The sequence below is a fragment of the Bos indicus genome, chromosome 2 (assembly GCF_029378745.1).
Source record: "Bos indicus isolate NIAB-ARS_2022 breed Sahiwal x Tharparkar chromosome 2, NIAB-ARS_B.indTharparkar_mat_pri_1.0, whole genome shotgun sequence".
In the NCBI taxonomy this organism is placed as follows: Eukaryota; Metazoa; Chordata; class Mammalia; order Artiodactyla; family Bovidae; genus Bos; species Bos indicus.
In genome coordinates, this window is record NC_091761.1 from 10,519,107 (window position 1) to 10,544,041 (window position 24,935).

Consider the following 24,935-nt stretch of genomic DNA (forward strand, 5'->3'; position numbering starts at 1 on the left):
CTTCCTAACAGAAAGTGTAGTGTTTTGAGGTTACTAATGACCTGCCCACAGATAAAGTTCTGTGAGCTCTTAAAATGTCATATGGTTTATTTAGATATTGATATAACAAAACTGTCCCAGGTTGGGTTTCTGATAAACAGGTACTGAGAAAGAATTGGTCTGCAAGATATTTATTAGAGATTAATATCTATTTCCCTGGTGGCTCAGACAGTAAAGAATCTGCCCACAATGAGGGAAACCTGAGTTCGATCCCTGGGTCGGCAAAATCCCCTGGAGAAGGGAATTGTAACCCACTCTAGTATTCTTGCCTGGAGAATTCCATGGATAAAGGAGACTGATGGGCTACAGTCCATGGTGTTGCAAAGAGCTTGGACACAACTGAGCAACTTTCACACACACACACACAAACACACACACACACAATATCTGTAGTGGGAGGGAAGAGAAAGAATTTAGGAGAGCAAACTTCAGCATCCATCAGAATTACTCAGAAATTGCTAATACCCACTCCTAGAATATCTAATCAGCTGAATCTGCATTTCAGAGATCAGCTGAATCTGCATTTTTAAAAGATCCTAGTTACACTGCTGCTGCTGGTCTGGTCTTTATGTCAAAAAACTCTTGGACTTTTTCGAGTAATGCTGACTCAAAAAAAGCCTTAGTCAACCTGGAAAGGAGCTCTCAGGAGTGTTGCCCATCAGATGATACCCAGCTGGGCCCAAAGGATCAGGTCCTTGTCTCCTTATCTTCTTTAGTCTGGATACAGGTGCCCTGGGAACGGCATGAGGGTTGTGTAAATTCAGCTCTTTGCAGCTGAGGCAGGCTCTGAGGAATTATGAGCTGGAAGCTGTTTGCAGACCTTCTTCTCTACTGTTAGGCAGGAAGCCTTCCTGATGGGAGACCTGGCTGTACATCTTTACATCTACCAAAAAGTTTGAAATAATGTTTCTTCGTTGTGGACTATTCTAAATGTTTGCAATTTCCAACTAAATTAATGTAGTGTCCAATATTCAAATCAAATACAAATTTTAGAACTGCAGTTTCTCACAGAAGCATTACACAATGGAGGAAATAATGCTTATAAAATGAATGTGATATCTCTGTGTTCTCATATTGTTCTGAAATAATTGTGCAATAAATCTATAAACAGAGCTATTTTACAAAAATAATACAGGATGCAATTAAGGATGTTAGAGCTCTTTTGAAGGATATAGATGTAAAGTCCAGGTATAATAGGTAAAATTTATGATTCAATTACACAAAATACTCACTTTGTTGCAAACATAAACTATGTTCAGACCACGGTTGGTCTAATTATGAATTCATACTGAAACCAAAAATAAACTTGTTGATAAACTATAGCATATTTCAACATTAATATTGAAGTATATTTAAATATACTGTATCTTCAGATTAATTTTGGAATCTACATATATTTTAAAGCACTAAAACTTTCTGTTTGTACATATCCAGAACCACAAAAATATTTTTTATTCAGAAGGTAACTACCAGGAGGTTATTATTTTGAGAAATGAATCAATCATTCGCTATTGCAAATTTTATGTATAAAATTATCCCTTTTATTTTGAAATCTAATCTTAAGCATGAATTAGACTTTTTATTTTCGGCTGCCCTTTGCAAATCCTATTGTTGCTGAGTGTACATCTCAGGTGCTCTTTTTTAATGGCCATTCTCAGCTAGGTACTTCCAACTCGATGACTTACTAACAAGCTTGTTCAAAAGTTGCAGTGAGAACTCTGATATTCAGATTAAAAGATGCAACACCTAAAATAATCATACACCTGGCTGAAATTAGTGACAAGATCTAAGGAAACTTATATGAGAATGTCCCATTCTCCATGGTATTCACTTTGAAAACTAAAAGTAACTCCTTCGAGATTTGGAGCTAATCTTCATACAAAAATTGATATGTTTTCAACAAAAGGGAACAGATAGGCTACATGGTTGACAGTCCTACAAGATTTCCTATGTGAATATTTTATATTGCAATACCAAATGAAGCGATTCAATCGTTATATTTTGGATTATTTATTCTACTGTATATGTACTTAAAGCATTAGAATATATGAATATGGAAAGAATATTTTAGGATTGATGTTATTCTAATAATATTGATAAGTCCATTCTAGTTACATTTAAATACGTATATGTAAATATGAGTTTATGTGTGCTTTTGAATCCATGGGTCTTTATGCTCTTGGATATGGGTATGTATGGATAGTTTGAATATTATGTTAGAGTAATGGATGTAGAAATGAGAGAAGGTGCAAGGTGTTTGTGAATGAATTGGTGTTTACGTATTTGAAAAGTTCCAGTTCTTGCCCCTCTCAGTCTTCCTTTTATCCTGAGAAAAGGAGACCTCTCTAACCTCTCTGTCAGATTTCCCTTCTGACACCTGCTTTTGGGACCCTGCTATTTCAGGGTCTCTGACTACAAACCTGGCTCTGAAATAGTTATGTCCACATCACCTGGGAATCACGGGAGTCCTGTTTTATGTATAAACAAGGCAAAAATGGCCTCTGTCTATTGGCTCTATGTTGGTTATTTCTTCATAACAAGCTGGGGGCCCATTAGCTCAAAAGCCCACAGTCACCAATGTCAGATATTTTAGATTAGGCCATTTAGAGACTGTCTGCTTTGCATACTCTGCAAAACTGCACTCAACACCTGCTAGGCATCCATATTATAAACCTCAGTCTATAGAAGATCCCAGACTGCTGCTGTCCTTCAGCGCCCCCTGCCCAGAGACTGCTGAGCTCTGGGTCAGAGCCTGGGTTCCCCGCTGTGCTGCTGAGCAAAGTCACCTGTGCTGACAGAATTCTACTACTTACATTAGAATAAATAATATTCTACTACTTAAAATTTTCTTTTGGAGCCACACTGATGTTTAGTCACAAATCTTTTTTTTTTCTCTTTTCCTTCAATAATAATAACAATAAGAATATTAAGAATAAGAACTCATTTATTAAGTGCTTGTTATATTATAGGCTTTTTCCTAAGCATTTGTATATATTAATTCTCACTAAAAAAAAGTCAACTTTGGTGTAGGTCTTTGTATTATTCCAACTTAAAGATGAAGAAATTTAATCACAGAGAGGTTAAATAATTTGCCCAAGGTCACAGAACCAAGATTCAAACTCAAGCATACCTATCTTAGATCCTTACAACCTTGCTTGCATTGAATTTCACTTTACTGGGCTCTCATCTGTTATTAAAATTATAGCAAGACAAACAGAAAACAAAAACCAAAGCAAAATAATACCCTCCATTTACTTTTGTGTTAAGAATTCTCTCCAGAACTGTTCTCATTATAGCACCTGAGATGAACAAGGCAAATATAATAGCTCATCTTCTTTCATACATTCAACATATGCATATTATATATTATGGATATAACATACTCTACATAGACAGAGAAATAAATAAATGAATGATATATACAGGGGAAAGGGCTTCCCCAGTGTTTCAGCAGTAAAGAATCTGCTGGTAATGCAGGAGATGTGGGTTCAATCCCTGGGTTGGGAAGATTCCCTAGAGGAGGAGATGGCAACCCGCTCCAGTATTCTTGTTGCTGAAATCTCATGGACAGAGGAGCCTAAGAGGCTATAGTCCACAGGATCTCAAGGAGTCAGATATGATTGAGGGACTGAATACAAATACATATATGCGGAGAAGGGAGGGGGAGACATTGATAAAGATAATGACTTTTCTTCTATCTTGCCCTATACTGCTAAGAGAATCCAGTGTAATACTTTGGAAATAAAATCAGGTCATTGCTTTGCTCAAAATATTTCATGGTTTCCATTTTGCCAATATGGCCTTGTTGTTTTTGACAGAAACATACTAAAAATGCGTTGACATGTGTGGCACTCCACAAAGTTCCTTCTATCAAACACGCCCTTCTACATTTCCCTCTGACTTTTCTCCTATTTTCAGGTCTATGTTTAAAGGTTACTTATTTGAAGAAGTTCTTCCTGGACCGCTCTATATATAGAACACTCCTCTCTGCAGTATCATGAATTCTTACTTTACCCTAATTCTTCTGCATAGTATTCATAGGGCTCCAGAATGCAACTATCAAACCAGAGATTGTGTCTGTTTGGTTTACTATTGTATCCCCAGTGTTTAAAATAGTGACGGGACTGTATTCAGCACTCAGTACTTATTCCTTACGTGAAACATATATTTAAGCTAACTTTGATGAGATATTAACCAATGTGCTAGGTGTTATGTTTAAGTGGTTTAAATATATGGTACATAACCATGACAGGAATTCCATTTGATAGAGAGAAAACAGCCAGCTTATAAGTGGCGGAGGCAGTATTTGACATTAGGCAGATTTAGAGATTATACTATTAATCATCATATCAAACTACCAAATATAAGAAATCTCTTTTTGTGTTTCAAATATTATTCTCTTCTCTGAGGTTTTGGTATCCTTCATTCTTTCAAATAAAGAGAGCAAATTTAATTAACCCTCGTTGAGAGTTTAAAATACTGTTTTTTCTCCAATCATTAATTCTATCAATGCCATGGGATATATGCCTTCTCTAACATGCTAATCCAAGTGTTTTTTTTTTTTTTTTTTTCTGGGAAAAATGTGGTAAATTAAAAAAAAAAATTATACTTTGCCTTTAGGATCTCTAATCTTCTAATCTTGTGTTATGCCTTATTTGTGACTTGCATTCACTGTCCTCTAGGCTTTGATTTTTTTTTTTTTTTGATTTTTTGATTTTGTCCATCTAGGCTTTGATTTTTTTTTCTCCTCAGTATCTTATAGTACCTCCATGCTTAATTCACTTAATTTTGTGCTCTGTGAATACTTTTCCTACTTTACATGTAACTTTAATTCTAACTATATATTTAATGTTAATTTTACTTTCAATTCCACATATAAATTCCAGAAAAAAATGCAAAAGAATATATGTTACTTGGGCTTTATTCAGGAATTGACAGGATAATGCACTAACGTTTCACTGCTTTCTCACTGAGAGAATGAATATATGAGCCTTTGGACTCTAATGATTTATTGGGACTGGGGCTGCAGCAAGGGGGAGCAAAAGCAAGTAACAGGTGCCCTTGCTTTCTCCCTGAGGGTAGGGCAAGCTGGTTCCTTTAATGGGGTGAGGGGAGGGGCAGATTCGCGGGTCAGCCTGATGGGTGATCTGCCCGTCCTCTTGGTGGCTGTGTGCAGGGATCGTGTGCAGTACCCTGCTTTTGCTCCTGGAAGCTCGTAAGTGTCAGTGGGTTTTTAGACTTTTTATATCTTATTGTTCATTATTTGCCCCAATTGTGCATACTTGCAGTTATTTTTGGACTTTCCTGGTGGCTCAGAAGGTAAAGCGTCTGTCTACAAAGTGGGAGACGTGCCTTAGAGTTTCTTTGTATTCTGTTGCTCAAGGAGGAGATGTTTGTCCAGGTGCAAGGACTCTAGTAAAGGGTCCCATGTCCCAGCCTGTCTCAAAAGCATATTTAACAGTAGAATTCTGCCCCTCAACCTGCAGCGGCCAATCCAGGAAGCTAAATAACAGCCTCAGTAACCTTTGACCCAAAACAGCCAGGACTTGATGGGTAACTGGGAGCTTCTCTAATTTTTGCCCCTGCTTCTGATTTAGGATCTAACCAATTATACAGAGTGCCCACTTCTAGTTTGCTTACACCTTCTCCATGGCAACAGCCTCCAATCAAAGGATACTTGAAGCCTTCCCTTTTTTTGCTATATAAAGCGTCCCTATTAATCTGTCTCCCTCTGAGTCTCTGCCAGTCAGAGTTGATGGCTGACTTCCTTGCTCTGAGTAAATAGCATTTGGATAGTTCAAATGAGAATAGCTCATTCTCATTTGGATAGTGTTTGTTATTTCCACAGTTCCTTTATTAGACTCTGACAATTAAACTTATTTTAGTTGCTTCTAGGGTATGTGTCCCTAATACTACATTTAAAATGTAGACTTTCAGCTATTTACGTAATTATGCATTTTATTCCTGAACACCCATTTTTGACACTGTAACTATGGAGAGAGTGTCAGTTAAGGACGCAACCCCCGCCTGCTGGGCCGGCCTTGATCATATGCTTATCAGCATTCCTATGGGAGGCACCTCCATTCAGAGACCAGTCTCAGCTGAAACCTTCTTACTAAGAAATTGTCTCCACTCTGACTCAGCACTTTTTCACTCTTAACACATCTCCTTCCCCCAGCTCCTGGCTACCTAAGCCTATAAAAGACAAGAGAGTTTTTTTGCTTCTTTTTTTTTTTTCTTTTTCAGGATCCTCAGCAATGAGGTGGTTTCCCCCACCCTGCTGGGTAATCTAACTGACCCTCTCCCGGTAGCACTCCATGGGGAAACATGGAACACTGGTTAGCTTGTACTGTTTTCTTTGCCTCTTGCCTGCGCTGTCACAGTATATTGGGCTCAATTGTGTCTCTGAAGAGTTTGGGCCCCTGAAGAGAATTTTAGGATGAAGACACACAGAGGGAAGGTCATGTGAAGGTGGCTATCTACAAGCTCTGGAGAGAGGCCTCAGAAGAAGTAACCCTGTCAACATCTCAATCTCTAGCATCTAGACCTGTATGTTTAAACAACCCTGTGGTATACTGGTACCTTGTTATGGTAGCCCTAACAAACAAATACACACAGTAAGTGAATAAAGGCTTGATTGTTACTTGAGGTATGGTGTGTTGTCCTAATCTACCACACTGACACCTGGCAGCTCAACATTTTTTCTCATCCATGTATAAATGATGCCTTTTGAAGAACACTTTTTTTTTTAATGAAGTCTCAGTTTATGATTTTTTCTTTTATGCTCCATGTTTTGTTTATAAAAAAAAAAAAACTTTGTTAGATAACAAATAAACTGCTTTCTTTATGACATTTTATAGTTTTTGGTTGAATGTTTAGCTAGGCTTTTCATTTTGAGTTCATTTTTTATGCATGATGTGATAAAAGGGAGAATACTCAATCTTTATACATAGAGATCAAATTTAATTGCTTTGGTATCTTTGTCAGAAATAAATTGAGCCTATATATGTGGGCCTGTTTCTAGATGTTCTATTTTGCTACATTGATGCATATATCTATCTTTCACTAATACCAGTTTTTATTTTGTCGCCTTACTCTCGAAATTAGGTGGAATAAGTCTTTAAGATTTTTGTTTTTGTTTAAAATAATTTTTGAATCAGCTTGTCGACTTGTATATTTGGGGTTGTCTTTAATGCATAGTTGAAATGGGAGGGGCTTTACTATCTTAAAAATATTAAATGTTTCAGTCCGTGAATAATGAATATTTCTCTATTTAGTAGTCTTAATTTTCTATCACTAATGATTTGCAATTTATATTGTTGGGAAATAGTGCACCTTGGGTATTTTATTTTGTGTACAGTGAATGGAAATTTAAATGTTTTAGTTTTTAATTGTTCTCACTGGTTAGTAAAAATACAACTGATTTTAGTATTATCTTTTATCCTTGAACTTTGCCTAATTCATTCATAAATTTTAGTATTTTTGTGTGGATTGCATGGAATTTTCTATTTGAATAATCATACTCTCTCAGTTCAGTTCAGTCACCCAGTCTTGTCCAAATCTTTGTGACCCCCATGGACTGCAGCATGCCAGGCTTCCCCGTCCATCACCAACTCCTGGAGCTTGCTCAAACTCATGTCCGTCGAGTCGGTGATGTCATCCAACCATGTCATCCTCTGTCGTCCCCTTCTCTCCAGTAGCATATTAAGCATGTACCAACCTGGGGAGTTCATCTTTCAGTGTGAGAGTCAGTTTTTAGGCAGGTTGATAAAAAGTCTGGGGTGCCCAAGGAGGACAGAGGGGTCTGGGTCTCTCAAATAGGAGATGGGGTCTGGAATTCTCAAGGAGGAAGAAAGGACAAATGTCTTTTTTCCTATACCTTCCTTAGTCTTAGTCACATAAAATGTTTTTTCTTTAAGCCTGGAACTGATGATTACACAACAAAGAACTCAGTTTAAACTCTGTACTAAGGATTATATAACAAAAATGTATCCTGCTTGAGGATAGTTTCTCCTTCTTGAAAACCTTCTGGCTAATACTGTTATCTTACAATGTTAATGTTAGATATACTAAGGGAGTGGGTTTGGTAAGATCTTTCTACTGTAAGTTCTAATCCTGTCATTTTAAAATATAAATTGTGAGAGTGGGTCTAGTAAGATCTTTACAAATGAGATATTATTTTGATTTATTGTAATAACCAATTATTGTAAAAACCCATCAGGTGGATCAAGACCATCCCCATGGAAAAGAAATGCAAAAAGCAAAATGGCTGTCTGAGGAGGCCTTACAAATAGCTGTGAAGAGAAGAGAAGCAAAAAGCAAAGGAGAAAAGGACAGATATAAACATCAAATGCAGAGTTCCAAAGAAAGGCAAGGAGAGATAAGAAAGCCTTCCTCAGAGATCAATGCAAAGAAATAGGGGAAAACAACAGAATGGGAAAGACTAGATATCTCCTCAAGAAAATTAGAGATACCAAGGGAACATTTCATGCAAAGATGGGCTTGATAAAGGACAGAAATGGTATGGACCTAACAGAAGCAGAAGAAATTAAGAAGAGGTGGCAAGAATACACAGAAGAACTGTACAAAAAAGATCTTCATACCAAGATAATCATGATGGTGTGATCACTCACCTATAGCCAGACATCCTGGAATGTGAAGTCAAGTGGGCCTTAGGAAGCATCACTAAGAACAAAGCTAGTGGAGGTGATGGAATTCCAGTTGAGCTCTTTCAAATCCTGAAAGATGATGCTGTGAAAATGCTGCACTCAGTATGCCAACAAATTTGGAAAACTCAGCAGTGGCCATAGGACTGGAAAAAGTCAGTTTTCATTCCAATCCCAAAGAAGAGCAATGCCAAAGAATGCTCAAACTACCGCACAATTGCACTCATCTCACACCCTAGTAAAGTAATGCTCAAAATGCTCTAAGCCAGGCTTCAGCAATACGTGAACTGTGAACTTCCAGATGTTCAAGCTTGTTTTAGAAAAGGCAGAGGAACCAGAGATCAAATTGCCAACATCTGCTGGATCATTGAAAAAGCAAGAGTTCCAGAAAAACATCTATTTCTGCTTTATTGACTATGACAAAACCTTTGACTGTGTGGATCAGGATAAACTGTGGAAAATTCTGAAAGAGATGGGAATACCAGACCACCTGACCTGCCTCCTGAGAAATCTGTATGCAGGTCAGGAAGCAACAGTTAGAACTGGACATGGAACAACACACTGGTTCCAGATAGGAAAAGGAGTTCGTCAAGGCTGTATATTGTCACCCTGCTTATTTAACTTAATACAGAGTACATAATGAGAAATGCTGGGCTGGAAGAACCACAAGCTGGAATCAAGATTGCTAGGACAAATGTCAATAACCTCAGACATGCAGATGATACCACCCTTATGGCAGAAAGTGAAGAAGAAATAAAGAGCCTCTTGATGAAAGTGAAAGAGGAGAGTGAAAAAGTTGGCTTAAAGCTCAACATTCAGAAAACTAAGATCATGGCATCCAGTCCCACCACTTCATGGGAAATAGATGGGGAAACAGTGGAAACAGTGGCTGACTTTATTTTTCTGGGCTCTGAAATCACTGCAGATGGTGACTGCAGCAAAGAAATTAAAAGATATTTACTCCTTGGAAGGAAAGTTATGACCAACCTAGACAGCATATTAAAAAGCAGAGACATGACTTTGTCAACAAAGGTCTGTCTAGTCAAGGCTATGGTTTTTCCAGTAGTTTTGTATGGATGTGAGAGTTGGACTGTGAAGAAAGCTGAGCACCGAAGAATTGATGCTTTTGAACTGTGATGTTGGAGAAGACTCTTGAGAGTCCCTTGGACTGCAAGGAGATCCAACCAGTCCATCCTAAAGGAAATCAGTCTTGGGTGTTCATTGAAAGGACTGATGTTGAGGCTGAAATTCCAACACTTTGGCCACCTGATGTGAAGATCTGACTCATCTGAAAAGACCCCGATGCTGGGAAAGGTTGAAGGCAGGAGGCGAAGAGGATGACAGGATGAGATTGTTGGATGGCATCACTGAATCAATGGACATGAGTTTGGGTAAACTCCAGGAATTGGTAATGGACAGCGAGGCCTGCTATGCTGCAATTCATGGCGTTGCAAAGAATTGGACACAACTGAGCAACTGAACTGAACTGAAATAGGTATATATTCTACAATTCTAGAATTTATTCACCCAGCGTCCTTGAAATTTTAGACCCACTAAATAACAATTCCTCATTTTCTCTACCCTGCCCCAGTTTTTGGCTTCTCTATATATGTACTCTCTATATAAAACCTGTGTGTGTGTGTGTGTGTGTGTGTGTGTGTGTATACACTTATGGTATAAGATCTAAGATCTGTAGTCAGCAAACTCAAGATGCAGGAGAGCCAGTGGTATAAGTTTTAGACTGAGCTTGAGTGAAGAAGACTGATTACTTGAAGACAATGAAGCAGTGAGAAATAATTTTTTCTTATTCAGATTTTTAGTCTATTCAATCCTTTAATGAGTTGGATGAGGCTCCTTCATGAGTCTTCTCCAGCACCACAGTTTGAAAGCATCAGTTCTGTGGCACTCAGCCTTCTTCATGGTTCAACTCTTACATCTGTACATGACTATTGGAAAGACCATATCTTTGACTAGATGGACCTTTGTTGGCAAAGTGATATTTCTGCTTTTTAATATGCTGACTAGGTTTGTCTTAGCTTTTCTTCGAAGAAGTGTCTTTTAATTTTATGGCTGCAGTCATGATCCACAATGATTTTGGAGCCCAAGAAAATAAAATCTATCACTGTTTCCATTTTTTTCCCCATCTATTTGCCATGAAATGATGGGACCAGATGCCATGATCTTAGTTTTTAAGTGTTGAGTTTTAAGCCAACTTTTTCACTCTCTTCTTTCACCTTCATCAAGAGGCTCTTTAGTTCTTCTTTCTGTCATTAGGGTGGTGTCATCTACATATTTAAGGTTGTTGATATTTCTCCTGGCAATCTTGATTCCAGGATGTATTTCATCCAGCACTGCATTTTGCATGATATACTCTGCATATAAGTTAAATAAGCAGGATTGACATATTCCTTTCCCAATTTTGAACCAGTCCATTGTTCCATTTCTGGTTCTATTGCTTCATCTGCATGCAGGATTTTCAGGAGGCAGGTAAGGTGGTCTGAATTTCCCATCTCTTTAAGAATTGTCCATAGTTTGTTGTGATCCACACAGTCAAAGGCTTTAGTATCATCAATGAAGCAGAAGTAGATAGATGTTTTCTGCATTGCTTTTTTTGTCTTGCTTTTTCTGTGATCCAACAGATGCTGGCACTTTGATCTCTGGTTCCTATGCCTTTTTTAAAACCAGCTTGTTCATCTGGAATTTCTCAGTTCACATATTGATGAAGCCTAGCTTGAGGATTTTGAGCATTACCTTGCTAGTGTTTGAAATGAGTGCAGTTGTGCAATAATTTGAACATTCTTTGGCAATGTCCTTCTTTGGGATTGGAATGAAAATTGACTTTTTCCAGTCCTGTGGCCACTGCAGGGTTTTCCAAATTTGCTGGCATATTGAGTGCAGCACTTTCACAGCATCATCTTTTAGGACTTGAAATAGCTTAGCTGGAATTCCATCACCTCCACTAGCTTTGTTCATAGTAATGCTTCCTAAGGCCCACTTGATTCACATTCCAGGATGTCTGGCTCTAGGTGAGTGGTCACACCATCATGGTTATATGGGTCATGAAGATCTGTTTTGTATAGTTCTTCTGTGTATTCTTGCCACCTCTTCTTAATATCTTCTGCTTCTGTTAGAGCCATACCATTTCTGTCCTTTATTGTGCCCATCTTTGCATATAATATCCCCTTCGTATCTTTAATTTTCTTTAAGAGATCTTTAGTCTTTCCCATTCTATTGTTGTCCTCTATTTCTTTGCATTGTTCACTAAGAAGGCTTTCTTATCACTCATTGCTGTTCTTTGGAACTCTGCATACAGATGGGCCTTTCTTTCCTTTTTCCTTTGAGTTTCACTTCTCTTCCTTTCTCAGCTATTTGTAAGGCTTCTTCAGACAGCCATTTTGCTCTTTGTATTTTTTTTCCCCCTTGGGGATGGTTTTGATCACTGGCTCCTGTACAATGTTATGAATCTCTGTCCATAGTTCTTCAGGCTATGTCTATCAAATCTAAGGCCTTGAATCTTATTTTTCACTTCCACTATAATCATACAGGATTTGATTTAGGTCATACCTGAATGGCCTAGTGGTTTTTGCTACTTTCTTTAATGTAAGTCTTAATTTTGCAGATATGCCTATCTACTTTCCATATTATATAATGCTTTCAAATTACCTTAGTTTAAATATTAGCATTTTCATGCTATAGGTTGTTTCTAAATTCTGATTATTTTAAATATTTTGCATTATAAGGGAGCAGAATTACATTCATTAAAAAAAAATTTCTAATGTGCATGTGCTTTTGAGTGATTCTCAAAATTTACAGTCAGGAACATTTTAGATCTATTTTTTCTAATGCCAAAGAAGAGAATGCTATTACTGAAGTCACTTAAAATAATCCAATTTGACTGTAGCCAAAATATTTGCATATTTTCTCTATACTTCAAAATAGACTCCTGATACAGGTAAATTTTATAGTTATTCACCAGTATAATAATGAACTGTCATGACAATGAAAAGTAAATTTCTTTACCTACAGTGATAAACTATCAAATTAAATAACAAATTTGACTCACATTTCACTTACCTATGTTTAACGATAATTTATGAACATTTAAAAATATTCCATGGAAAATATTTATTCTAAAATATTTAAATTTGGAATAAATTATTTTTAAACATATTTTAAATTTAAACTTTAAATTAATAGACCAGACAAAAAGAACTCATTAAATTACATGTAGCATAAGCAGAGCTCTCTGCCCATTTGAAAAGATGAATATACTATGGGCCTGGTGTAACACACTCTATAACATATTTTACAGAAGGGGTTCTCAAAACTTGCTCTCAGAAGCTTAAAAAAATTCTTAAAAATTGTGGAGAACCTTAATGTGGGTAAGTTCTATCTGTAAGTTAATTTTTACTGGAGTATCGTGGCTTTATAATGCTGTGTTAGTTTTTACTGTATAGCAAAATGAGTCAGCTATACATATACACATATCCCCTCTCTTCTGAATTTCCTCCCCAGTCAGGTCACCATAGTGCATTAAGTAGAATTCCCTGTGCTATATAGTATGTTCTCATTATCTATTTTATACATAGTATCAATAGTGTATATGTATCAATAACAATCTCTTAATTCCTCTTCCCCTCTTTATATGCATATATGTGTTCTCTATCCATATATTTGATCTCTATGTTTTTGTATTTCTGCTTTGCAAATAAGATCATTTATATCATTTTTCTCGATTCCATGTCTCTACAAATGACCAAATTTCATTCCTTGTTATGGCTGAGTAATATTCCATTGTATATATGTATTGCATCATCTCTATCCATGCGTCTGTTGATGGACATTTAGGTTACTTCCATGTCCTGGCTGTTGTAAATAGTGCTGCTATGAACATTGGGGTACCTGTATCTTTTTGAATTATGGTTTTCTCTGGGTATATGCCCAGGAGTGAGAATGCTTGGTAGTTCTAATTTTAGTTTTTTGAGGAACTCCCATAATGTTCTCCATAGAAGCTGCTATCAATTTACATTCCCACCAATAGTACACGAGGGTTCCCTTTTCTTCACACTCCAGCATTTGTAGATTTTTTTGGTGATGGCCATTCTGACTGGTATGAGGTGATACCTCACTGTAGTTGTAAATTGCATTTCTCTAATAATTAGTGATATTGAACATCTTCTCATGTGTTTGTTGGCCATCTGCATGACTTTTTTTGGAGAAATGTATATTTATTTCTTCTGCCCATTTTTTGACTTTTTTTTTTTTATCTGATGTTGAACTGCTTGAGCTGCTTGTATATTTTGGAGATTAATCCTTTGTCAATTGCTTTATTTGCAGATATTTTCTTCCATTCTAAGAGTTGTATTTTTGTCTTGCTTATGGTTTCCTTTGCTATACAAAAGCTTTTACATTGAATTAGGTTCCATTTGTCCATTTTTGTTTTTATTTTCATTACCGTAGGAGATGGAACAAAAAAATCTTGTGATTTATGTCAAAGAGTGTTTTGCCTATGTTTTTCTCTAAGGGATTAATAGCATCTGGCCTTATACTCAGGTCTTTAATTCTTTTTGAGTTTATTTTTTGTGTATGGTATTAGAGAGTGTTCTAATTTCATTCTTTTACATTTAGCTGTTCAGTTTTCCCAGCACTACTAATTGAATAAACTGCTTTTTCTCCATTATATATTCTTGCCTCTTTTGCCATAGATTAGGTGACAATAGATGTGTGGATTTATCTCTGTTTCATCCTGTTTCATCTTTCCATCCTGTTTCATAGACCTAGAGTTAGAATTTAGGGTGCTTTTATACAAAAAGGGGAGAGGGTATGGCTGGTTGTTGCAAACTTGGTACAGGCATCCTTTGCTCTTGTATCTGTTTTGTGGGGCTGTTCACAACATTCCTGTAAACCCCCAACAAGACAAGTATTATTCTTTATTCTGCAACTTTTTATCTCTATATAAGCTGAAAAATGTTATACTTTTTAAAGGTCAGAGCCTTGAGAATGGGTTATCATATATATTTCAGGCTATAGGCAACATTCTCTTACAAAGGTGCAGAGCCAGAATGACTAAGCATGGGCAACAGAGCACATGGGTTAGAGCCAAAGGCATAAATCCAATGTGAACAGATTTGTTTTTCTCTGTTATACTTTCATTTCTATCTTATATAGTTATTAAATACATACAAAAATATAATGTAAACTGTAAGGTGATATCCAAATATAAGCTATAAGTATTTCAATGAAATATGAACACAATTCTGGCTCTTAGTTGTTGACATATGCATTCTGGATGCATACCTGAATTCATGAATAGATGATATCTTGATCTCTATTATCCAAATATTAGTGTGAGAATGTGATGCAGGTTGATAGTTCAAAGATAAGTATTGGATAGTTGCATGGTTTCTCTAGAGAGCAGTGATATGCAAAAATTCAGTCTTACCATAGATCCTTATAGACTAATAGTTGTTGGAAAATACAAATAGTTCTAAAGTTAATTGCTTTGTACTCTTGCCTGGAAAATCCCATGGACGGAGAAGCCTAGTAGGCTGCAGCCCATGGGGTCGCTAAGAGTCGGACATGACTGAGTGACTTCCCTTTCACTTTTCACTTTCATGCATTGGAGAAGGTAATGGCAACCCACTCCAGTGTTCTTGCCTGGAGAATCCTAGGGATGGTGGAGCCTGTTGGGCTGCCGTCTATGGGGTCGCACAGAGTCAGACATGACTGACACGACTTAGCAGCAGCAGCAGCAGCAGCAGCAGCAGTGGGCTACATTCTGTCACTCAGTTGTTATCAGTGACCTGAAGCGACTTAGCAGCAGCAGCAGCAAGTGAAATAAGATAGCTTCTTGGTAGTGAATTCAAAAGGAAAGGGCTTAAACATTTTCCACAGTAAACTTAGTATGCTCTTGGAGCATGATATAGCTGATACAGTGGCAACCTAATTTCTCAGTGAGTATTCACTTTAGCCATACCAGCTGCTAGGCTCTACCACTAACAACAGCTTTGCTATTAAATAAAGATAGTCATTTTTGTAAAGAAGTAAATTGCTTTATTTATTACTGATGTTCTTGCCTCATATATTGAAACATTTTGTCACAGCTGGAGAATGCAGCTGCTTTTCCCCTTATATTGCAATAAAAAATAAATCATAAGAGAAATACATTAGAGAGTAAAATAGTTTATTCAGTGTTTAAAATAGGCTGTCAGCAAGTTAGAAATATATAATTTTCAGAAAATGAGTAATTTAAAGCAAAAAGTATTGATAATGATTAATTATCTGATTGTATTATAGTGTTATTTTGTAACTCATTTCTTAGTTAAGACAAAGAATAACCATATTTTAGAAACTTTTAAAGAAATTGAAGTTTGTCAATTTTGGAATCCTTTGTGTAATCATCTATAAAACATTATCAGATGTAACATTTTTATAAATATATCAGAGTCTGGCACATATTAGCGATGTGAGTCTTAAGCACAAAATATAGTTACTCTGAATAACATGATGAATCTGTTTAGAATATCAAAAAATGATTTAACTAAACTACATTCCTCAAGTCAATAAAAAACTAATTTCATACACTCTTAGTTTTTTTTCTAAGGTCAGGGATCTTTAGACTTGGTGTTTCAGGCTCAGAGGAAATTGATGTGCTCCACAAGGAATGTATACAAAAGGCTTTTGATCATGAACTGAACTGACTAAACTCTAGCTGGTAGAAAGTTTTCAACTAAAATTGCCTAATGGGCTTTCTAATAAAATAATTTTAAAATGAGTAAAAATAAAATAATAACTTCCCTTTTCATCTATGACAGAGTAATGGACAAGGTTTACCCTCTCCACTTAGGCAAAAACAAAATCTAGAGATAGACAAAACATATGAAATAATTATTTTTGGACATTGGACAAAATGCAGTGTACGTCTATGATCCTTTGAGAAAAGTAAAACAAACAACATGAATCCTGTTAATTTTTCTAATTACCTGAAAATAGTTTTCACTGCAATGAAAAATGGACCTCTGAGTATGGACTGGGGGAAGGTGAGATTTTTACTTTTTCTTATGTTTTATAAAGTATGGAACATCTACACAAGACTCAATAGTGGAGTGACTATTTCTGGCCTGTGGAGGAACATTAGGGCATTGTTCTAAATTATGGAATTGAGAATATTTGATTTGAATGAAAATTATCCATGAATTATACAAGTCAATTTAATGAAAAAATTGAGATAATGATAAATTGAACTAAAATTCAACATAATATGTAGCAAAGTAGCTGTTATTTAGAATAAATAGTTGTAAATCTGGCTTTAAATTTTATAATCTGTGACCTTGGATAAATCTATTAATTTTCTCTATCTCTTGTTTTCTCATCTGTAAAGTGAAATTGCTAAACAAAGTCAGTAGTTGATAATAATTGGAAGTAATAAATGTTGTTGAGCATCATTTACATACCTCAGTAATTTTGATAACATCTCTGTGAAATGGGAATTTTTGGTATCCCATTTACAATGAGAACAAGTAACCTGTTCAAAGTATGGATGACAGAGAGGGAATATGCACCCAGGTATGTTTGTTTCTCAACTTTGTCATTGTTCACCACATTGTAATATTTAAATATTGTATTAACCAAAAACCACTTGTTTGGACATGTAATCCATGATAGGAATATAAAATAGTAAGATAATTAATGTAATAACAAAAAGAAAAAAGAATATAGTTATTCTAAATATTTACAAAGCCAAATATGAAAAACAAAGATTCACTCTGATCTCTTGGGCCAAAATATTTTGTCAGTCCAATAACTTGAGTTATGGCAATGTTACTTTGCTCATTTAAGAGAAGTTCTGTTTTTAGTGGAATTAAGCCACTGGATAATAATTTATGTATATATCATATATTGAAAATTAAGCATGGTTCATTTTTTGCTATTTAAAATTCTGGCATAGTATTTATCCTGGTACAAATATCCTTTTATATATTTTATAAGAGTTTTGAGCTATTTATATAAAATAATTTACTAAAAGTATAAAATTCTATGTGCATGTGTGTTTAGTCATGTCTGACTCTGCAACCCCATGGACTGTAGCCCACCAGGCTCCTCTGTCTGTGGAATTTTCCAGGCAAGAATACTGGAATGGGTTGCCATTTTCTCCTACAGGAGGTATTTCCAGCCCAAGAATTGAACCCATGTCTCTTGCACTGGCAGGTGGATTCTGAAGGTAAAGTTCATATCCATCATGCCAAAAAAGATTCCTTATGCACCTTTGCAGCCTATCCATTCATCTGTGCCTGGATTCATATATCAGTAAATGTTCTTTGTTACTATGTTTCCATTTTCTGGAATTTTACTACAAAATGTAGTCAGTTCAGATGCTCAGTCGTGTCTGACTCTTTGGGACCCCATGGACAGCAGTATGCCAGGCGTCCCTGTCCATCACCACCTCCTGGAACCTGCTCAAACTCATGTCCATTGAATCGGTGATGCCATCCAACCATCTCATCCTCTGTTGTCCCCTTCTCCTCCTGCCTTCAATCTTGCCCAGCATCAGGGTCTTTTCCAATGAGTCAGTTCTTCACTTCAGGTGGCCAAAATATTGGAGTTTCAGCTTCAGCATCAGTCCTTCCAATGAATATTCAGGACTGATTTCCTTTAGGATTGACTGGTTTGATCTTCTTGCAGTTTAAGGGACAAAATATAGTACTTACATTTTTTAATATATTTTTACACAGGAAAGTGATTTTTAGATTTATGAATGTTGTTGCATGTAGCAGTAGCAATTCATTTTACTGATTGTAGAGTTGTGTGTCATTGTATAGATAGACCATTGTTTTTAATCAACTTACCTACTGAGCATCTTATCATGTGCTTGTTGGTCATCCATGAATATTCTTTTGCAAAGTGTTTGTTAAAATATTTTACCTACTTCTAAAGAAATTTTTTCCTATGCTAGATGGCAAAGAAGTTCCCTAATAATTTCTTCTAGAACTTTCATACTTTAAACTTTTACACTTAGATGTATGATCCATTTAGAGTAAATTTTTGTGTATTATGTGAGGTAGGAGTTGATGTTGATTCTTTTTTGTTTCTTTGTCGTATGGATATCCACGCTTGTGTAATCGGTCGTGTATAATTCTCTGCAACCTGTATGATTCTCTGTAGCGTGCCAGGCTCCTCTGTCCATGGAATTTTCCAGGCAAAAATACTGCAGTGAGTTGCCATTTCTTCCTGCAGGGGATCTTCCTGACCCTGGGATACAACCCGAATCTCCTGCATTGATAGACAAATTCTTTACCACTGAGACACCTGGGAAGCCCATGCATATCCATAGGGAATAACTTTAAGTAGAAATTTTGTAATACTAACTCATCTTTTTTTCCTCTATTACCCCATTGTCTGCTGACTTCATCTAATTTCTTCTAATTATTTTTGAACCATGGTGGTGGCAAAATGTAACTCCAAAAAAAGAAGTTTACAGTTTTTCATGTTCTTTTCTTCCCTGAACCCTTGAGCAATAATACAGAGGCTGGTTCAAATTTAGGAAAACATTCTCCCAAATGCTTTTGGCTTTGTGTTTGAATCCTTTTTCTTTTGTCTTTGCTCTCTGTGTTTACTGAACTGAGTGGGTAGATGGTAGAAAGTGGTTCTTTCTCATTCAGGCGTTTTTGTTTGTTTTTTTTTTTAATCTTGCATCAAATTAGGTAGTTGATATTTTTTAGCACTACTACAAACAACATTAAAATGATCTTTTAGAAATGAGACTTGCTAGTTGACCATTATTTAATTTAATTGGCTTCCACGATGACTCAGCAGGTGAAGAATCTGCCTGCAGTGCAGGAGACAATGGGTTTGTTCCCTGAGTCAGGAAGATTCCCTAGAGGATGAAATATCAACCCACTCCAGTATTCTGGCATGGAAAATTCCATGGACAGAGGAGCCTGGAGGGCTACAGTCCAAAGTGTTGCAAAGAGTCAGACACAAGTGAGAAACTGAGCATGCACAAGCACATTATTTCATTGCTTGTATTCATTTAAAGTTATCTTAGGATTTTTGTCACCATTGTTTAGTTCCAGCATACGTTTAAAGTTTTCTATAAGTAATTTTTTCTTTGTCAAGTTTTGGCAAGTAAGGGTAGAGGGAAGTTATTTGGTTTGTGGTCAGTTGCTGCCATATTTCCTAGTTTTGGAGTATTTGCTCATTGATAAAATTATGCAGAAGAAGAGTTTCAAATCTTCCTTTGGAAACATCACTTCTTAGTGTTTAATATTTAATATTTAGTATCATAGAAAGGTTTATAAACATCCTTAATAAAAGGTTCTACTTCAGCTATTTTTCTGACATATATATATATATTATTTTTTCTTGTATTTAACTGCTTTTTTTTTTCCTAGTCACAGCCAAATGATATGAGTTAATTTTTTGGCCCTATGAAATCACTTAAAATTTTGCCAGGTCATATGCTAACATTTAGGAAAGAATTTAGAATAGGTATTTAGTAATGTTTTTTAAATGAATTAATTTAGGAAAGTCATCAGATAAACAGTTATTACAGACAGGTCTTATTCTCCAATCATGTAGTGCTTTCCTCAAATAGTATGACAAAATTCAATGAGAGTGTATTGTTTATACGTTGCACATTTGATTAGACTAGTGTTAACAGAAGGTGATGGCACCCCACTTCAGTACTCTTGCCTGGAAAATCCCATGGATGGAGGAGCCTGGTGGGCTGCAGTCCACGGGGTCGCTGAGAGTCGGACAGGACTGAATGACTTCACTTTCACTTTTCACTTTCATGCATTGGAGAAGGAAATGGCAACCCACTCCAGTGTCCTTGACTGGAGAATCCCAGGGACAGGGGAGCCGGGTGGGCTGCCGTCTATGGGGTCGCACAGAGTCGGACACGACTGAAGCGACTTAGCAGCAGCAGCAGCAGCAGTGTTAACAGGATTTTGGGAATGTGTTGCCTTTGCTTATTTATTAGGAATTCATTAGAAATAGGTTTTGAAACATCTTTGCCCACAGAGTAGTTGAAATTGAGGGAAAATAGACAATGTCCTTTTATTCCTCTGTACAGATTTCATTTTGTTTAAATATTAATAATCTTAGTGAAATGCAATGAAAATTTAATTCATCTTGTGTAAATGAGCTAAACATATTGATTACTGTGCTATACTGAGCATCAGAACAATGCACTTATTACCTAATATGTTTTATTAATAATTAAATGTGGACTCCCAGCTTAGTCAAAATGTAACAGAGAAGCATAACATTTGGCAGTTCACAAATATGTTTGAAAGGCGAGTATTTAAAAGAAGCACTACTCAATGGATATTTGTGAGAGAAGTCATATTTTTGTCTTTTTTCCTCATGTTTATTTTATTGAAAAAAATGAGTTGATAAAATTCTGACTATAAATCTGGAAATTTATAAAATTAAAAAACTGATTTTCTTCACATCATGTGTGTAATATGGTAAGGGGTTATGCAACTAGGAGCTAAGCACTTCTGTGGAAGATAGAAAATTAAAATTTATGTTCTAAAATTTACCTACCCATATACTTTTGAGGTAGTGAGAGAAAGGTGACTTACAGGTATGCATTTTTATATAATTATTTTTATAACATTGCTAAACTTACCATTATTTCAAGCATTTTAATGGTTAAATGTTCTTGAAACTCTTTGACATTGAAATACAAAATAAATTACTTTTAATGTTAAAATTTATATTAAAATGTTAAATGATATTTGTACTTTATGAGGCATTTAATTTCACTTATTGATTTTAACCCCAAGAATATTTTATTAAAAAAAAAATGTTCCTCAGAGCTAACACAACTTTTTCCATTTCCTATAACACCTTCCAGACTTCTGCTTATATACATGCCTATTTATAAATATTTCTTTACAGGTTTTTAAATCTAATTTCCAGATTCTTTTCTACGATGTTGATATAATGTGGTTCTTTATCCCCTGGAGAAGGAAATGGTAACCCACTCCAGTATTCTTGCCTGGAGGATTCCATGGACAGAGGAGCCTGGTGGGCTACAGTCCATAGGGTCACAAAGAATAAGACACAGTTAAAGTGACTTAGCATGCATGCACATACTGCTTATATTTCCATCAGTTATATAGTTATTTTTTAAATAAAAGATACATGTGTATTTTCATTTTCTACAAATTTTTACTTATGTCATTTACTATGGAACTGAAATTTCAATGATTTAAAATTCTGCTATTTGGTACAGTTAGCTATGTTTTTCATCTATCTTTCATGTTTTATTTACATTATCCATTACTACTTATTACACATTATTGTGATTATCAGATAATATATATTCCTTGTACACTATATTGAGGAAGAGGCTGCAGACTGTTTATTTCTGTATTCCCCAATGTGAGCAATGCTTGAGACATAGTAGAAGCTTAGTAAATATTTGATGCTCTCCCTCTTCACAATGTATATCTAAAATCCTGTGTGCAATTTAATTTGGATTTTAAGATCATAGGCATAGCACTTGCAGTTTGCACATATTGAGGTGAAAAGTCATACCCACCTCTTATCTCTCTTACCTCAGATCTTTCTGGGTATGAGTGGCAGTGTTCTCTAAGGAAGCCACTCTGCCCACTAGGAGCAATTTGTGACCAACATCTTTACATGTTTATTGGGGTAAAAAGAGTTAGTTAACTCTTAAAAGAACCAAATTTAACTGACACTAGTACTTCCTAAGTATATTATTATTATTTTTTTTATCTCTAGAACTCTTAGCATGTCTCTAAATTGAACATTTTATGTCACATGAAAGTATTATAAGATTTTCCGGCCATAGATCCTCATGTGTTTTAGTTGTTCAGTCATGTCTGACTCTTTGCAACTTTGGACTGTAGCCCACCAGGCTCCTCTATCCATGGAATTCTCCAGGCAAGAATAATGGAGTGGGTTGCCATTCCCTTCTTCAGGGGATCTTCCTGACCCAGAGATCAAACTTGGATCTCCTGCATTGCAAATAGATTCTTTATCTTCTGAGCCACTGTCCCACAACTGTCACCGATTGCCTTTGAAAAAATTGTATAACCATTAACTCTGCTTTTGGTTGAAAGTAAACTAGGTGCCTTTCAATATGATTTCCTGGATTGTTTTAATTCTCTGGAGAAAAAATTAGGAATGAGAAGTTGGTTGGCAATGTATGTTCATTATTTCATTTGGGCACTCTTAAATTTACTTTGTGTCAGACTGTTCTAAGTACTTTGTTGCTGTTCTTTAGTTATTAAGTCATGTCCGATTTTTTTTGTGACCCCATGGACTGTAGCTCACCAGGCTCCTCTGTCCATGGGATTTCCCAGGCAAGAAAAATGGAGTGTGCTTCCATTTCTTTCTCCAGGGGATCTTCCTGACCCAGGGATTGAACTCATGGTGCCCTGCATTAGCAGGCAGGTTCTTTACCACTGAGTCACCTAGGAAGCCCTCTTAAGTGCTTTACACACTGCAAATCATTTACATCATAACTCTTCCATTTACATCCTATCACCTCTCTGCTACAACTTTCTTGGATTTAAGTCCATGAGAATTTTTGAAATAAGATTTTTCTTAGAAATTCCAAAGGTAGTGATTTTATTCTATCAAAATAAAGACTTGTATATGTACTATCATAAAATAATCTTCAGAAAAGTATTTTCAACTTTTGAAAGCTTAAACAGTATTAAATTAAATGACATTCTTCTAAGTGCTTGTATCAGAAATATTTGAGAACACAAGTTTTCTTTGTGATATTGAAAAATTTACAATTTAGTGTTATTTTTAAAACATATTTGTGATAACATGATTAATTTGGTACATAGCTATATGTTTACCAGTTTTTATTTTCTTTTTTTTGCCAATAATGGCTCTGTCATAAAAATGATAACAAATTATTAAGTTTGGGAAGATTAATAGTTTTGGTCTCTAATTTAATTTTTAACTGGTAATTACTTTGGATATCAGTTGTCTAAATTCACCAATTAAAAGACAGATTATCCTGTGGGTTAAAAAAAAAAAAAGACTCAAATATAAGTTGTGTACAAGAAACTGCATGATTTTGAAGACATATATAAAGGTTAATAGGTGGAGAAAAATATAACACGCTAATAATACAAATCAAAGGAAAACAGGAGTACATATCTTAATCTTAGTAAGGACTTCAAAGGAAGGAAGTCTATCAGAGATAAAGAGTATTACATAATAATAAAAGGATCAATTATTCAACAAGTATAACAGTCCTTAGCATGTATGCACCTAATAACAGAATGACAAACTACATGAGGCAAAAACTAATAAAGTTGCAAGGAGAAACAGATAAATCAATTATTATAACTGGAAACTTCAACATCCCCATATTATAAATGGGCAGATTTAGCAGTCAAGAAATCAATAAGGACAATCAACTGAATATAATTGACACCTTGTGTGTGTGTGTGTATACATATATATATGCACAAATATATTCTATATATAAACATATATATAGTTGAGGCATTTGTCTACTCAGTCCAACACTTAGGCCCTCTCATGGTCCTTTATATTTGCCTGCTTTACTTCCAGAGTAGAGTTTCCTGATTTTTTTGCACATTTCCTAACTTAAATGAACAAAATTTTGCATTTTAGTTAATATATTGTAGCAAGTATGAATTCTGCTTTATTTTTAAATTTTTTGTAACTTTTCTGGATTCAACTGCCACATCTATCATTTCAAAGAATATGTCTTCCTTTCTGGAAACCAAGTTTCTGGTTATGGTCATCAGCCATGCTCTGTGAAAACTGTCCTTCCTGATCAAGATGGGAAGAGAGAAGCAATGGAGCAATTCCACATGGGCAAAACAGATTCTGTTCTTACCTGAAATTCTGGAAGGTTGTTATGAATAATCCCATTCCAATTTTTTGTTTGCCACTGGTCTATTTTCAGATTCCTTATATGGTTTGTTTTGAAAATGTTGTCTAATTTTATACTTGTTTTTGAGGAGGATGATTCATTAAATTACTGAGCCATAGCCCAAAGACTCAGACATGACTTTTGCACATTTACTCAGATAATACTTTGGTAGAGAAAAAGTTTCTTCTTCTTTGTCTAAGTGTTCTAATATTTCTTCCTTTGGTTTTTCATGGGATCTCACACTGCTAATGAAAAAGTAAACTTCTTAATGGACAACATCCTAGGTTATTTTTATTTAAATGAATTCTTCTGGTTACCTATCCAGTAAA